Genomic DNA, 15,422 nt, shown 5'->3' with positions numbered 1-15,422 from the left:
AGAATGCCCAGGCCAATTGCAGAGAGGACTGAGAAGTGAATTTGGATCTCTGCAAACATCATGTCAGGAGCATGATTAGCCCAGTCTTTCCTCCCTCTGCCACATGGTGTTCAGCATCTGCTCCAAGCAAACACGCCCACGCCTGTTGAGACTGGCATCTGAAAGCTGTATTTTTGGTAGGATGCATGTCTGCACAGTCCAGTGAGAGAGGAGCTGGAAAATCCTTGTGTCTCACAGGGAAGCTTATGTGCCATTCTGACTTGCAAATATGGGGGCTACTTCCAGAGATGCATATGGTTAAACCATTTTGACTAAATGATCACTCAAGAGCACGATGAAGTTTTTCACCAGAAGGACAGGTGGTCAATGGTGCATCTGTTTCTCCTCCGACTGAAAGGGGTGGAAGAGAGAATTCCCTCCCTCTGACCACCAGAATCCCTGACTGGTATAATTGAGTGTGTTGTTGGATCCAACCTCAAGGGAACAGGTTTTTACACTTGTTAGTTACACCATAGAGTTTATGGAGTGTACTTCGATACTATTACATTATGGTATTATCTTCATACAAATTCCTTTGTCGAGGCTAGGCATGCAAAGTCATGTGAATGAATGATGGCTGTTATCAGAAGCATAGTTATTATTAGCTGCAATGCTGTACCTCATTTTTACTCTGTGAAATAATTCCAAGTTTACAAATTAGTAAATTGAGACTCAGAAATCCTCAGCAATTACTCAAGATCTTGGAGCTGGTGAGTATCAGGGTCGGGACTTCTGCGGCCCAAGTCTTCTGCTAACAATATCCTACTCTAACACATAAAAGTACTTTTATGCAAATCTTGAACTGCTCAAGTCATTAGATCAACTAATAGCACTTTATTGCACCATCTAGCTCTGTTGCCATGAAATTGGATAGGATAAGGAAGGCATTCTAAAAGGAGGCAAATTTGATATATAAACCAAGGCTGTGTAAAGCAATTTGCTGAGTGACAGGGGATTTAATGAGAGTAAAATTCTTGGCAATGGCAAAACTTTTTTTCCCAAAAAAGTTTTGGAAATTAAATAAGTAGAAAAGAATTGAAGAAGTATCTGAAGATCAAGAGGAGAAGAGAGATGAGACTTTGGAGTGGGGAGAGAGGTGGGTGGGGGAGAGAGAGAGAGAGAGAGAGAAAGATCTGCTCTGTGTTTACAGAACAGTTCCTGTAGTGGGAGAGTGGTATCTGCTTTCATAACCTTAGCATAAAGAACCTTCACACTATTTTAACCTCCAACTTGAGCTCCATTCTTAAAATCTGAATTAAGCGACATGAATGATAGTCAGTTTCACAATCAGTTCAGCAAGTGAAGATGTTGCAAATATTCATGAGTGGTCATCAAATGCTAGTTATTGTGTTGGGTGCTAGATGTTACAAAAATGAATATGATGGAGTCTTGTCCTCAGAAAGTTCATAGTCCAGTGGGTGAGACGGTCATCCAACCACACATTATTTTAATATAGTGAGATGTGTGCAGAATGATAGATGATAGACGTGTGCGGATAGCATGGTACAGAAGTACAACTCATTTTGGCCAGGGAGTGGAGACAAGGAGGTAGCTAAAAGAGTTTTAAAGAAGAGACAGGAAATTTATCAGGTGAGCAATTACTTTTTAGGAAAATAGTTGGAAATATCTGAAGCAAAACATGATTTGATAAATTTGGCACTTTTAAGACTTTCTTATAAAAAGGAAACAAGAAGAATTATGATCCAGTTTAGATATACTGCAGTTCATATTTATGGTTCCCAAACCTTGAGTTTTCCATCTTCATGTATGAGACTTTCAGGGCACGTTTATCTTCATGTTTGTGACTTTACTGAAGTGGTCTGAAGGGGCTGGGCATTGATTGGAAATAGACAATGATTTCAAAGTGGAAGAAGCCAAAGCTGATGGAGATTAATATGGCCCCCAGTCCTAAAAGCCCACACTCCAAACAATCTGCTCAAAATGCAGCTTGGGCCTGTCTGGGAGGCTTTTTGATTTCAATTAAGTCTTCCAGGTCAAAAGGAATAAAACAGAACCATGACCAAAAAACACAACACCCAAAACAAAGTGTATTTTCTGGGAATCAGTGACTCTGTAGCCTGGGGCAGGGCGTTTCATGCTAAATGAGCCTCTGTTTCCCACTATGCACTAAGAAAGGGATATGAAGTTTGTGATGAAAAATGACACGCCTGCATCCAGTAATGAGTCCACAAGGCCCACACTGCTGTATCAATTGTAGAAAAACCCAGCAACACTCCCCTTCTGACCTTCCTCCCATCCCCAGCTTTTTAAAAGATGTAGTCAAATAACTCTTGGCTAGAAGACTGCAGACTAAAATAGCCATTGGAAGTCAAATGTACTGGGGTCTTTTTCTGTTTCCCCTTTTTTTCTTTCTTCTTTTTCTTCCTTTCCTTTTTTCTCTTTCCCTCCTTCCCTCCCTCCCTTTCTTCCTTCCCCCCTCCTCCTCCCCCTCCTCCCTCCCTCCCCCTCCCTCCTCCCTCCCTTCCTTCCTTCCTTCCTTCCTTCCTTCCCTCCTTCTTTCCTCCCTTCATCACTTCCTCCCTTCCCCTCTTCTTTCCTCTCTTCCTTCCTTCCTCTCTTATTCCTCAGTTTTTCATTTTTGTTTCTTTAAATAGCTTTAGGTTTACAGGGTTGGATTAATTCTGTTTCTTAGTGTGCCACTAAGCACTCTGTTTTTTATTATGTAAATTGTTATTGTAATATAACACACATAAAGAAAATTGCCCAAATTCAAGGGGCACAGCTCAGTGAATTTTCACAAAGTTGAGAAAGTTCACCAGCAACTAAAGAACCAGAGTATAATCTGAACCCCAGACCACTCGTCCATCCCCTTCTAATTGGAGCCTTTCGCCTGCCAACAGAAACCATGATTCTAGGTTTTAACATTATAGATTAATTTTGCCTGCTTTTGAATTTCACAGAAGTAAAATTTTGCTTTTTCTATCTTTGCCATTTGAGGTATCTCACTGAACATTATGTTTGTGAGATTAATTCAGACTGCTCATTTATTAGCATTGTAGTGTAGTATTCAATTGTATGAATATACCAAAATGTATTTATTCATTTTATTCTTGATAAGTATGTGAGTTGTTTCCAGTTTAGGGCGATTACAAGGAGTGTTGCTCTAAACAATGTTACAGATTCCTGTGGTGGACACACATATGCATATCTGTCGAGTACATACCTGGGAGTGGAATTGTTGGTAAATATCACCAAAATGTCTTCAAAGTGATGCCACCAGAAATGTATGAGGGTTTAGGCTCCTTGCCAGGGCTTGGCATTGTCTGTGTTGATCATTTTGGTTGATCCAGTCATTCTCCACAGGAGTGTGCTGCTGTTCCCAGCTGCTCCATTCCATCCAGAAGTGAGAGTCAACACTTTGTATTAAAAGATTTGTTTACATTACTGTTCACCTAAAGTCCATTGCTCTTAACTGATGCACAATATTCCATAGTAGGTATGCATTCATCACTGTAATCCGGTTCCCGAATGGTAAACTCTAAGTTGTCTAACATTTCCTGCTGCTTCTTACTTATATGATTAAAATGCTGAAGAATTGCCAGATTTTAGGGTACATGCATTTTTACTTTTGCTAAATACTGCCACATTGTTCTCCATAATAGATGCCAGTGTTACATGTCCACCAAAAATGCATGAGGGTTTGTGTGTCTCCATATCTTTCCAATATTGATTACCCAATTTTTAAATTTTGGACATTTGGATGGTCAAAAAGTGGTCTCTCACTGTGATTTGAGTTTACAGTTATCTGACTATCTCTGTATATGCCAGCCATTGGGAGTTCCCTCTGTGAATTGCCTACTTAAACCCTTTTCCATTTGCATATTGGGTTCCTATATTCTTGTTGATTTGTGAAAATTGCTGGTATATTCTAGGGAATAACTTGTTTGCTAGCTTTTAACATTGAACATTTATCCTCTTCCCTCCCTATTTCTTATTTTGTCCATAACATTTTTCATGGAATAGAAATATTGCACTTGAATTCAGAAAATATTTTTACATTATGATTTGTGTGTTTGGAGTCTTACTTTAAAAGTTCTTCCTCACCCCACATCACAAACAATGTTCCCTTTTATTTAAAAATTATATTTGTAGTTCCATCTTTCCTATTTAGATCTTTACTTCATATAGATATTTTATTGTGTCTAACAACTTCTTTCCACACATAGAGTATAGTAATTTCCCAAAAACATCTACTAACATCTATTTAAAAATCGATTTTTCCCACTGGTTTTTGATACCATTCTCTGATATACCGTGTTTCTGTGTGCATATAAACATATTTTTGAGCCCCTTGTTGCTTCCCAGGCTTCTACTGACCTATTGTTTCTCTTGTAACACACATTTAAATGTTCTTTTTGTTATCAAAACTGACTTAGCTATCTATGAACTCTTATTTTTCTACATAGTTTAAAAATAAGGCTATTTCTTTGACCTTTCAACAGTTCTGCGGAAATATTATTTGAGGTTGCTTTGAATTTAGATTAATTTGGTTAAAACTGGTATCTTTATAATATTAAATCACTCTATCCATGAAAAATGGGATGCCCCTTCCCTTTTCTCATTTTCTCAATAATCCTTTTTTTCCTTAGTAAAGCTTATAAAGTTTTTCTTTGTGAGATTGTGTACAGTTTTTGTTGGTGTCTCCTAGATATTTTGTTATTTGTGCTGTTGCAGATCTCTTCCTATTTGGAATTTCACAGTGCTGTGGTCAGCCTAAGCAAATAAGAATATTGATAGGCTTGAAAGGCAAGAACCTCTTCAGAGAATGAACTTCATTAGTCACTAACCCAAGATCCCATCAGCTGAGACAGAATTTCCAGAGCAAAGGGAAGTGAGAGGTGCCCCCTGCCATGCAACTTTGCATCAGTCTAGAAAACAACTTTCATTTAAATTCAAACTTTTCATTGTCTGTTAAATAAAAAATGTTATGAGAAAACATGGAATTCACATTCCCTTGAAAGCAAGATAGGTTGGTCTCCATTTTTCTCTTTGTCTTTTCTCACATTCAAAGAATTTGAGAAGATGTTACACCTTGTCAGGAGTTAATAGGGCTCTGAGGTGATGTTTTGTGGTTGTTGCCTCTCTATTTTTTGGTCAGAGCCAAGTCAAAAGTGGGAGCTGCTGCCCTGGTGTGCTTCCCCAACTACCGTATTTCCCTGGGCTTTGAAAACTCATTCCTTCCCAATCCCCACCCCATTTCCTCATCCCTTAGGCTTCTCTTCTATACATCTTTATATCTTTTCCAGGACACATCCCCCTGGGCTGTAAAGTGCTTGGTTCTTCAGCTCCCATCCACTGTTCCATTCCCCCCAGGGGTGTCTCACCTGCTTCCATCACCTGCCACCCTCACTTGGACCCTCATCCTGATGTGCTGACAACGCTCCTTCACAGTTACTCTACTTTCTGACTTCCTCTTTCCAGCATCTATCTTGCCATCCTCTTATCTCTGGCCCCTCTAGGCTCAGTCACCTCTGCCACACTTTGTTTCCCTTACTGCTTTCTTGCTACCAAAAAGTAGTGTCTCTCTTAGATATCTCATTCATTCATATCCCTCATAAAATACTTATGAAGTGCCTACTAGGCGACAGGCACTGTGCACCCACTGTGCACCCAGGGAACTCAGGTTCTAAATCACCTTTGTTGACTGGTCTCAGGAGAGAAAGGCTATTTCAGAAAGCTACCAGGCAATGAGCTTGCCACCCCTCCAGTAAATGCACACTGAGTCTGACTGCTTGATAGGCATGCAGTGCAGGGTTTCTTTCTTTCTTTTTTTTTTTTAGATGGAGTCTTCCTTTGTCACCCAGGCTGGAGTGCAGTGGCGCAATCTCGGCTCACTGCAACCTCCGCCTCCCGGGTTCAAGTGATTCTCTCACCTCAGCCTCCCTAGTAGTTGGGATTACAGGCATGCACCACCACGCCCAGCTAATTTTTTTTTTTTTTTCATTTTTTGGTAGAGACAGGGTTTCGCCATGGTAGACAGGCTGGTCTCGAACTCCTGACCGTAGGTCATCCATCCGCCTTTGCCTCCCAAAGTGCTGGGATTACAGGCGTGAGGCACTGCGCCAGGCCGGCTTGCTGGTTTTGATTCCAGCAGGCATGTAGTGTGGGCAGTGTGTGTGTTATGGTGCGAGAGGAAGGTGCAGGGGGAAGGGACGGGCACACCATAAACCTATGACCTCAGTTCTCAGCTTAGATTCTACCTAGAGCTGAAGCACTGGGGACAGAGCATAGCCCACTGCTCTGCTGCTCTGACTTTGCTACCTTTTAGTCCTAAAGTGGAATTCCAGCATGTTCTGCCATTCCCTGTCATTCCTTTCTCCCCACCTTGCAGGCTATCTACAAACCCTTCGTGGCAAGTCAGTAAGTTCTTCGGCTGTGTTTGTGCCCCTTCACTACATTGAATTCCTCTTCACCCCAGGATTGGGGTGAGGGCCATGGAGGGAGAGTGTGTCAAAAATCATTTCAGTCACTGCCACTCTTAGCACATGGCCAGTCCTGAGGCAAGTCAAATATCCTTCCTTAGACAATGGACTTAGCCTGGCAAACATCTTCCACCTATTTGGGATTGTGGGCCTGGGAGATGGGGAAGCTGGAGTTGTGCTACCACAGAGAGAGGGAGAGGTGGGGCAAAGTGCTAAGTATAGAACAGCTGGGCTCTGATTGTGCCCATTGCACCATGGCTCAGAGCCTGGGAGCAGCTGGGACTCCTCTGGAATCTACTTTCATACCTCATGTGGCTGGAGGAGCACCTGACAAAGACAGCAAATGTGAAGTTTCCCCTCACCAGGGAATCTTGACAATCAGCCTTGATTGTTCATTCCCTTGCCAATCAAGTCAGTCTTATTCGATGACAGAAGGAGGCTAGCCGTTATCATGAGTGATTATGGTAATCGTAGCACATAAAAGCAGACTCATGTGTCCTTGGACAAGTTACCAAGCTTCTCCATACCTCAGTGTTCTCATCTGTAGGTTGGGGAGAATAATCATATTTGCCCCATATGGTTGTTTTCAGGGATAAAATAATTTAATTACAATAACTACTTACAGAAGTGCCTATAATTTGTCATCTATTTAAAATACAAGATTTGAAATTCACAATATCATCAGGAAGTATCTCAAAGATTGAGGTTCAGAGAAGTTAAATTACTCGTGCAGGCTGGGCACCATGGCTCACGCCTGTAATCCCGGCACTTTGAGAGACCGAGGCAGGGAAATCACCTTAGGTCAGGAGTTTGAGACCAGTCTGGCCAACAAGGCAAAACCTCGTCGCTACTAAAAATACAAAAATTAGCTGGGCATGTGGTGCGTGCGTGTAGTTCCAACTACTTGGGAGGCTGAGGTAGGAGAATTGCTTGAACTCAGGAGATGGAGGTTGCAGTGAGACGAGATCACGCCACTGCACTCTAGCCTGGGTGACAGAGAACCTGTCTCAAACACATAAATACATGAAAATAAATAAATTACTCACGCAGCTGTGAAGGGGTACAGGTAGGGTGTGAACTGGGTTCTTCCCATACCTAAACCTCTGCTCTTTCAAGTTTGCTGCACATCTACACTGTCTGATTGTGGTGACTTGTGACATGTTTCTTAGCCTCTGGGAATCTGTCTCCATTCACTGTGCCTGAAACTGCCTTTCTGAAAGCTGTGGTCAGGCCAGCAGCAGGAATGTGTGAGAGGAGACTTAGCATGCTGGTTTTTCTTTCTTACCTTGACAATGTGGCTCCTTCTGGCAGCTCTTCTTCTGCAGAGGAAGGGAAGTACCTGGCAATTAGGGGTGAGTTTTCTGTAAGGCCAAGGCTCTGGGAAGCAGCTACTGTTTTAGCTGCTACCACCACAGTAGCAAAAAAAGAACAGTACTTCAACTGTGCATGCAAGGAGGGCACAGTGCATGCAAAGGAGGTAGGACCTGGCGGAGAAGCATAACCTTGAAAATACGTAGTTGCGTTTCCCTAGTCCCCACAGCCTAGTGTGCTGTCATACCAGTTGAATGGCCACTAATTTGATTCATATAAGAGATTTGACCCTATTCCACCAAGCTTTCTCCAGCCTGAATTTCTCTTATGTATAGAGAGTATGTAGAGCCTTTTGCATTTTTTTTTTTTTTTTTTAGCTGTTTAGGAACTCAGATTTCTCTATTCCACTTGGTCCCTGGTGATCAAGGTCCCAATGGCAAAGATTTTTCCTCCCACGGTGCTGCCTCATCTATTAGTGTGCTAGTGCCGGCAGGAGATGAGGGGGCAGGGGGTCGCTTATTTGATTGTCGTATCATTTATGTGTCTGTGACTTCCAATGCTATTATCTTTGTTTAGCACAAACGGAGAGCAGTTAGTGCTCCTGGTAATCTATCTCGGAATCAAAAAGCTATGGAGACACAGACAGCCTCTTCTCCGAGCCTTTATCTTTTACCACCATCATTTTCTCAGCTGGGAGCAGGCGACGACCCTGCTTCCAATATGCTGCTCAATGATTTTAGATGATTGATCTTTCTAAAGTGCTTTTCCGTTTCTTGCCACACAGACGTGGATAGATTAAGCAATTATGGATTATTTCAACATCAGATGGCCCAAGACAATTAGTCAGAGGAGAAGCAAAGAAGTGACCCTGCTGGCTTTTGCTGAAGGGGAATTTTCAGGTGGAGGTAAAGGTGGAAGCAAGGATGGGTTCGTTCATTGGGATGGACAGGTAGGGGACAGGACCTGGTTGATCTGCGGGGGTGAGAGGGAATATACATATTTATACAGTGGGAACAGTTAGGAGTTTTTAAAATGGGACTATAGCATAAAGAACCCTCACTATCTTTGAATTAAACTAGCACTTTCTAGTAGCATTTTTTTTAAGGGAGATTAGATTGCTGATGCTTCTTGGAGAAAAAAAAGTTGCAAGGAGTAGAGAGAGAGACTGAGTAGCACATGTAATAAAAGACAATAGATTAGATAGTCTCAGGATGGATCTGGGGCCCTAAATCACTCCCAGGCCTGGCTGCCAGGGCACAGACTTCCCGAGCGGGGCCTTCATGTTTTATGGTGGCGGCGGCCCTCCAGGGAGTGAGTTACAACCTTGCCGTCAGTGGGCAGCTATCTGTTATCCTACATGTAAACAGGTATTCAAATCCTGACTCCGGAACCTTCGCCTAGGCATTTAATCATCCTGGTAATCTAACCCCCGTCCCCCGCCAAGGTCGCTGTTTTGGATTGCGTGACTTTCAGACTCTTCTCTGGCACTGAAGGCAGGCGCAGCCGGGCTGACAGCCGCCCAACTCATCAACTGGGCTGACAGGCCCAAAAATTAACTTTGATATTTTGTGTGGAATAATTCAGTGGCAATTGGGCCAGATGATGTTCTGTAACCTAAATTCAATTTCCATCACAGGGAAGCATCAGAGAGCTAGTCACCCACTTGCCAAGAGCACCTAGCAATCTAAGGGATATGCATTCATGTGCGTGCGTGTGTGTGTTTGTGTGCATGTGTGTGTGTGCGTGTGTGTGTAGATTTGTAGATATACACACACACACACACACTGTGCATCAGTCATTTCTATTAATATGTGATAGATTAACATGTACTTGTGGATGCAGTCATCAATTATTTGGGGGATGATTATGCAGGGTCCTGTCCTTTCTTTCCTCCCTCACTGTCTGTGTTTAATTCTCTCCTTTTCTGTGGTGAGGGGCAGACGGGAGGGGAGGAGTGTTGGAGTGGGAGGGGAAGTGTAAAACACTCCATTATGCTTCTTAGCAGTTTTCCAAAACGCCTAAGGATGAAGGGAAGCGTTGCTCTAACGCTAAATCTGAGACAGGCTGATACTTCAGTGTGATGCAGGTCACCTGTGTCTGTTGGGCAGGGTAGCTCAGTGGGCAGCCTGCCACCCGCAGAAATGAGGAGTTGAGAGTCAAATCCTGGCTGCGTCTCTTTCCAGATGTGTGGCCTCATTGCCTCACTTCATCTCTTGAAACCTCAGTTTCTCTGTTTGTAAAATGGAGAAAACCACTCTCCTGGTGCCTGGCGCCCAGAGTAGGTGTTCAATAAATGGCAGCTATTGCTAGTCATGAGTAGCGAGAACACGTTGAACATTGATTTCCTCCACACCTTGGCCCTGTGGAAAGCCTCCCCCTGTTGATACACCTTTTGAGAGGCAGAGACCACCTCACTGCCAGAGCCCAGAGCCTCTCCTAAAGGGAGAAGTGGTGGCCTTGGAGAGGAGCTTCTCCCAAATGAGTCACACATCCTGGATAGCCAGACTAATGGGAGCTTGGAGATCGGCCACTCTCATGGGGGCATTTACCAGAATAAGATGCTGAGGCCCAGAAAGTGCAAGTGAACTGCTCAACATCTCAGAATGGCAGACACCAAGCATTGATCACATATCCTCTTGCTCGGATTCTCAGCACAGAGCAACTGCCCCTACTCTCTTCCTGTGAGGGCGTCGGAGACTTGACGTTGGGGCCAGGCCACAGGACTGACCGTGGAATTGTTAACTCATGAGGTCCTCTTGGAGGAGGTCTAAGCCAGACACTTTATGCCAAATTCTGCTCATGCTCATGTGATGCCCCCTTGGGCTTTTGTGGCAATACCCCCCATCACCGCTGGCATAGGCAACAAGGGTAGAGAATGGAATGTCTTGCTTTGGAGACGGGTGAGGTAGGGGAGAGAGGGGTGGTTCTAGGAAAGAAAAGGAAAGAGAGAGCAAATGTAAGAAGCCATCTGCGGGTATCAGTGCACAGTGTCCCGCAAGACCTCATGTTGGCTCTTTGGTTAGTATCACTATCCTATTTGCATAAAAAAAATCTAAGACTCTGAGAAGTGTAAGTACTTGCTCAAAGCCACACTGCTAAGAAATGGCAGAGGTGGGCTTTAAATGCAGTGCTTGACTTCAACTCAAGTGCTCTAGTCTGTAACATCTTGTGGCCACCAAAGGCAGACTCTGACCAGATTTATGTTCATGGTCCTGAGCCTGGGTCACCAATTAATGTATTTTTCTGGTGAAGTCTCAAATCTAAATATTGTGAACCCCACAGGCCTTGGCAGTGCATGGAGGGGTGTTTGCCAAACGTCAGGGTCTTATTTGTTCCTTCAGGTCTCCCCAGGAAATGCTTTACGGACATGCATACAGACATTGGGGACCCCTTCATTGGGGACCTTGTATTTTTTCTTTGACTAGAAACACCATGTGTGTAATGTTTTCTTTGTAAAGGAAAGCCCAGGGATCATCTGCATCAGGTTATAAAATGATCCCAAGGTCCATTTCTGGCTCTAGGCAAGTTGAGTATACATCACCTCGTTTAATTCAGCAATATCATCAATGTCAGTGCGTATCCACCGGCTGTTGGCTATTGGTCATCCGGACCTGACACAAACTCAATAAATACTCCATAACCCCTGACAGCCGCTAGCAGATTAGCCTGAAATGAGCGATGGCCCAGCCAACACCTGCTGAACCAAATCAGCCCCGTGACGGATGGGCCTGTACTGAGCTCTGGCCACGAGTGAGATCAGTGAAAGAATGATTTTATACTTTAAGAAAAGAATTAGAGATGGTGGCTGCTGGAACGATTGGAAAGCTTTCAGAGGGGGCCGTTTTTCTTCTCGTTCTTCCTCTTGCCCGGACAGATTCCCTACTGCCACTCTCCTCCCACACCTGAGCCCATGACACATTCTGAGTTCCTGGGCCCACAGCGGGAACAAGGGTCAGGGAGCAGTAGGCAGTTGAGGTCAGTGCTGGGGGCCACTTTCAGGCACGTGTAGAGTGTAGAATGTGCAACGGCAGGGTCAGGCAGGAAGCCATCCGAGAGCCACGGGCAGGGGCTGTCTATCTGACTCCATGGTGAAGTCCAATCGTGGAACAGCATTTCAGGGATGGGGTTGGAGAGGGGATGGGGTACACCACCTAACTAAAGGGTAGGCTGAGGTTAAGGTCCCAGGAAGGTGTTGGCTATGTATAAACTTTTAGGCTTCTTGTGACCTTGTAGAAATCATCAACAAATTCTAATCCCAATAAACTGCCTCCTACTGTATCATCTAGATGAGAACACAGGCTTGGCGAAAAAAACAAAGTACAGACAAAAACCCCTTGGTCTGCTTTCTTACTCTTTTCTTTATTGGAACACATGGACATACGAACCATCTGGACAATGTTTTGAGCTTCAATTTTCTAACATGTAAAACTAAGATCATCCAGACCAGCCATTCTACTTTCTCCAAAATCTACTTTTTAATTAAGCCAGACTTTGGTACTTAGAACATTTGTGCTTGGTTCCTGTAGAATTTTTTTTTTTTAAATAATTGGCCAACAATTCGATATTATGACATCAGTCTACCCTGAGAGATGTTTTTAAAAACAGACCTGTGAAACTCATTGCCATGTTTATAAAAAGGCTGCTTTGAGGATGTTATAGTCACTACATCACAGAGTCCCTTCTGCGAGGATCTAGGGGAGGCATTTCTGCCTGGTTTGAGTTCCAGGAACCGTTATGTTTATCTTGAACGACTGTTTAGATTTAATGTTGTGGACACTGAATTGCGTACATGATCCCGTTTCCTTATTTGCACGGGTGATTAGAATACACCGAACCAAATTGGTGCCCCGTCCCTGACGGTGTATTGAATTCCAAGAAGTGTCTGTGTTTGGTACTAATCTCACTCACTGCTCATATTTTCTTTTTGCCGCAGTTTTCTTATTTTAAATTAATTTTATCTTGTGGCCATTTGTTGATAGGAGATAGGAGTGTAAATAAATCAAAAAGACTGGACGGGGCTACGAGATACCCTGGACTTGGATACGAGGGTGCTGGGGGAGGTAGGTCTGAGCACGGAGGCCATCAGTTGCATCTAGGATGAGAGCAGAGCTTTCTGCTATATGAGGTTTTGAAAAAGTACCCTTATACCTACAAAGTCCCTGTTAAGTAAAAGCCAAATGATTCACACAAGGCCAGACCTACATGACACTAGTCACCTATCCAGTAACCAGTAACCAGAGGGAGCCCCTGGGAGTCTCGGTCCATCTCACTCACACCACTGGGCCTGGCCAGGACAACCTGACCCAGGTAACATAGATGGCAAAGTCTTACTTGGTGGTTCATACTGCCTCCTTCCATTGCAGGGAAGGCACCACAAATTCAGCTTTTGAGCCTCCCAGCCTGGCGGTGTCTGTGACGCCATGTCCTCCTGCTCATGCTTGCCTGGGTTTGCAAAGGCAGCTGCTCTTAGTGATTCTTGCTGAATCTTCTTCTTCCCAAACCCCACCTCCGAATAGTCTCTCTCTCTCTCTCTCTTTTTTTTTTTAAGTAGAGACAGGGTCTTGCTATGTTGGCCAGGCTGGTTTGAACTCCTGGCCTCAAGCAGTCCTCCTCCTGGGCCTCCCATACTGCTAGGTCATAAGCGTGAGCCACCATGACCAGGCAATTCTTTTTTGATGGATCATTTATCTACGTGTTTCCCTTGCAGTACGGTTCCTGCTTTCCAGCGCCTCAACTCCCCTTCCCACATGGGTGATGCCAAGCCCTCTTTCCTTCCCTTCTTTTCTCTCATCTTCTCAGTATCTTTTTTTTTTTTTTTTTTTGGTAGAGATGGGTTTTCACCATGTTGCCCAGACTGGTCTCGAACTCCTGGGCTCAAGCGATCTGCCTGCCTGGGCCTTCCAAAGTTCTAGGATCACAGGTGTGAGCCACTGTGTCTGGCCAGTATATGAATTTTAAAGGCCTTTATGTAGCTCAACAAAGCCAGCCTCCACCTCAGTCGCGGGCCCACATGGCAGACACATCAGGGCATGGAGGCCTTTCTTGGAGGGCCCAGATCGCATCTGTTCCTATCTGGCTCCGGTGTAGGCTGGTGGTTCTCAACCCGGGCTGCACATCTGAATCATGGGGGAGCTTTTCAAAAAGACGAATGCTCGGGCAACCCCAAATCAACTGGAGCTGATTCTTGAGTAGCGGTGGTGGGTTGGGGAGCACTGGACAGCTGTGTGTTTTAAAGCTCTCCAGGTGGATCTGATGTGTAAGCCAACATTGAGAACAACCACTATCATAAAGAGACCAGCCTAGGTCAATGTCCTTAAAATAGCTCCTGGCCACCGCTGGAGCTTCGATGGGGGGCTGTGACTCAATATAGGGAGTGGTGTGAGTAGGAGAACTGCTGCCTCAGGAGTGAATGCTGAGGGTCTGCTGATGGTCGATAGCTGTCAGCAATATGGACACCCCAGCTTTGGGGGCACTGTGCTGAAGGAGGTGAAAGGCTGAAGGAACAGCAGAGGAGAAGCAGAAGCCACATGCCTGCAATGTATCTCATGACATCTGTTCCCACGGGGCCTGGCACGTCTCTGTACCAGGTGGGCATTAAAGGAGAGGCTCCTGCCTTACTGTTCAATGTGCACACAGCAACTTCTCCAGCAGGGCACAGGCCAGCCTGCTGTCGGGAGGATATGGGGAAATTTCAGAACATTAGGAGCTGCTGAAAAGGTTACAGGGGTCTATTTTCCTTCCCCAGCCCATCGTGGCAGCCTTTGCAGGTACAGAGCTGCCTCATTTATCTTCCACTGTCAGGGGAGTACCGTGTTCCACTTAAGTGAATTTCCCTGAAATCCAAAGCTTGTTCTTTCTAAAGCCAAAATTTCATTTATTTTAGCCATTCTGAATGGAAGACTTTCTAAAATGCATTCTACACCTCCTCACCTTCTTAGCTACACACCAGAATTTAACGCTTTCTGCATGACTCTGACTAATTTTTATGACTGCCCAGCACCCACAATGCCTCTCCTCACTTAACTTTGTTTATTTCCTCTGCTGTCGGTCTGTCAGCTGTCAATTCTCATTGCTGTTACTGAGCTTTATCTAATGCTTTCCTCTTCCTCCTCCTGTAGGTCTTATACATGCAACATCCAATTTGCTGTGACTAGGAAATCAAATATGTGAGACTGTTAGACCTTTATCTTAAGCAAGAGTGAGGAGGCCTTGAATGAGTTTCTTGGTTCTTCTTCCAAGCAATGCAATCCATGAATTTGGTGTAGGATCATGCAAGTTATTTCAGGTATCCAGGGCTTTCTTTGCTTGCACATCTTGGAAGTTACTAGAAGTCAGATTTCAAGATAAGTGGGGATGATGCTGTAGTGGGCTGGAAGAGCAGTATAAGTATTTTCCCAGCTGTTCATTTTCAAGAATGTCGTGTGTCTTATCCAGCTAGCTGGGCTCCTGCCGAGGAAGTGTTACTGTCTTCACCTGCCAGACTACCTGTCACTAGGTTTTTTGTCTGCAGGTTTCATGAGTCTGGACTTTGTTTGACAAAGGACCCTCCCACATGGAAAGAAATGAAGATCAAAAGCCCCTTCAGGAATATGTCCAGGTCCTCAAACTCTGAGACAGGGCCCCGGTTTG

The sequence above is a fragment of the Piliocolobus tephrosceles genome, chromosome 7 (assembly GCF_002776525.5).
Source record: "Piliocolobus tephrosceles isolate RC106 chromosome 7, ASM277652v3, whole genome shotgun sequence".
In the NCBI taxonomy this organism is placed as follows: Eukaryota; Metazoa; Chordata; class Mammalia; order Primates; family Cercopithecidae; genus Piliocolobus; species Piliocolobus tephrosceles.
Note: the sequence above shows the minus strand (reverse complement) of the source record.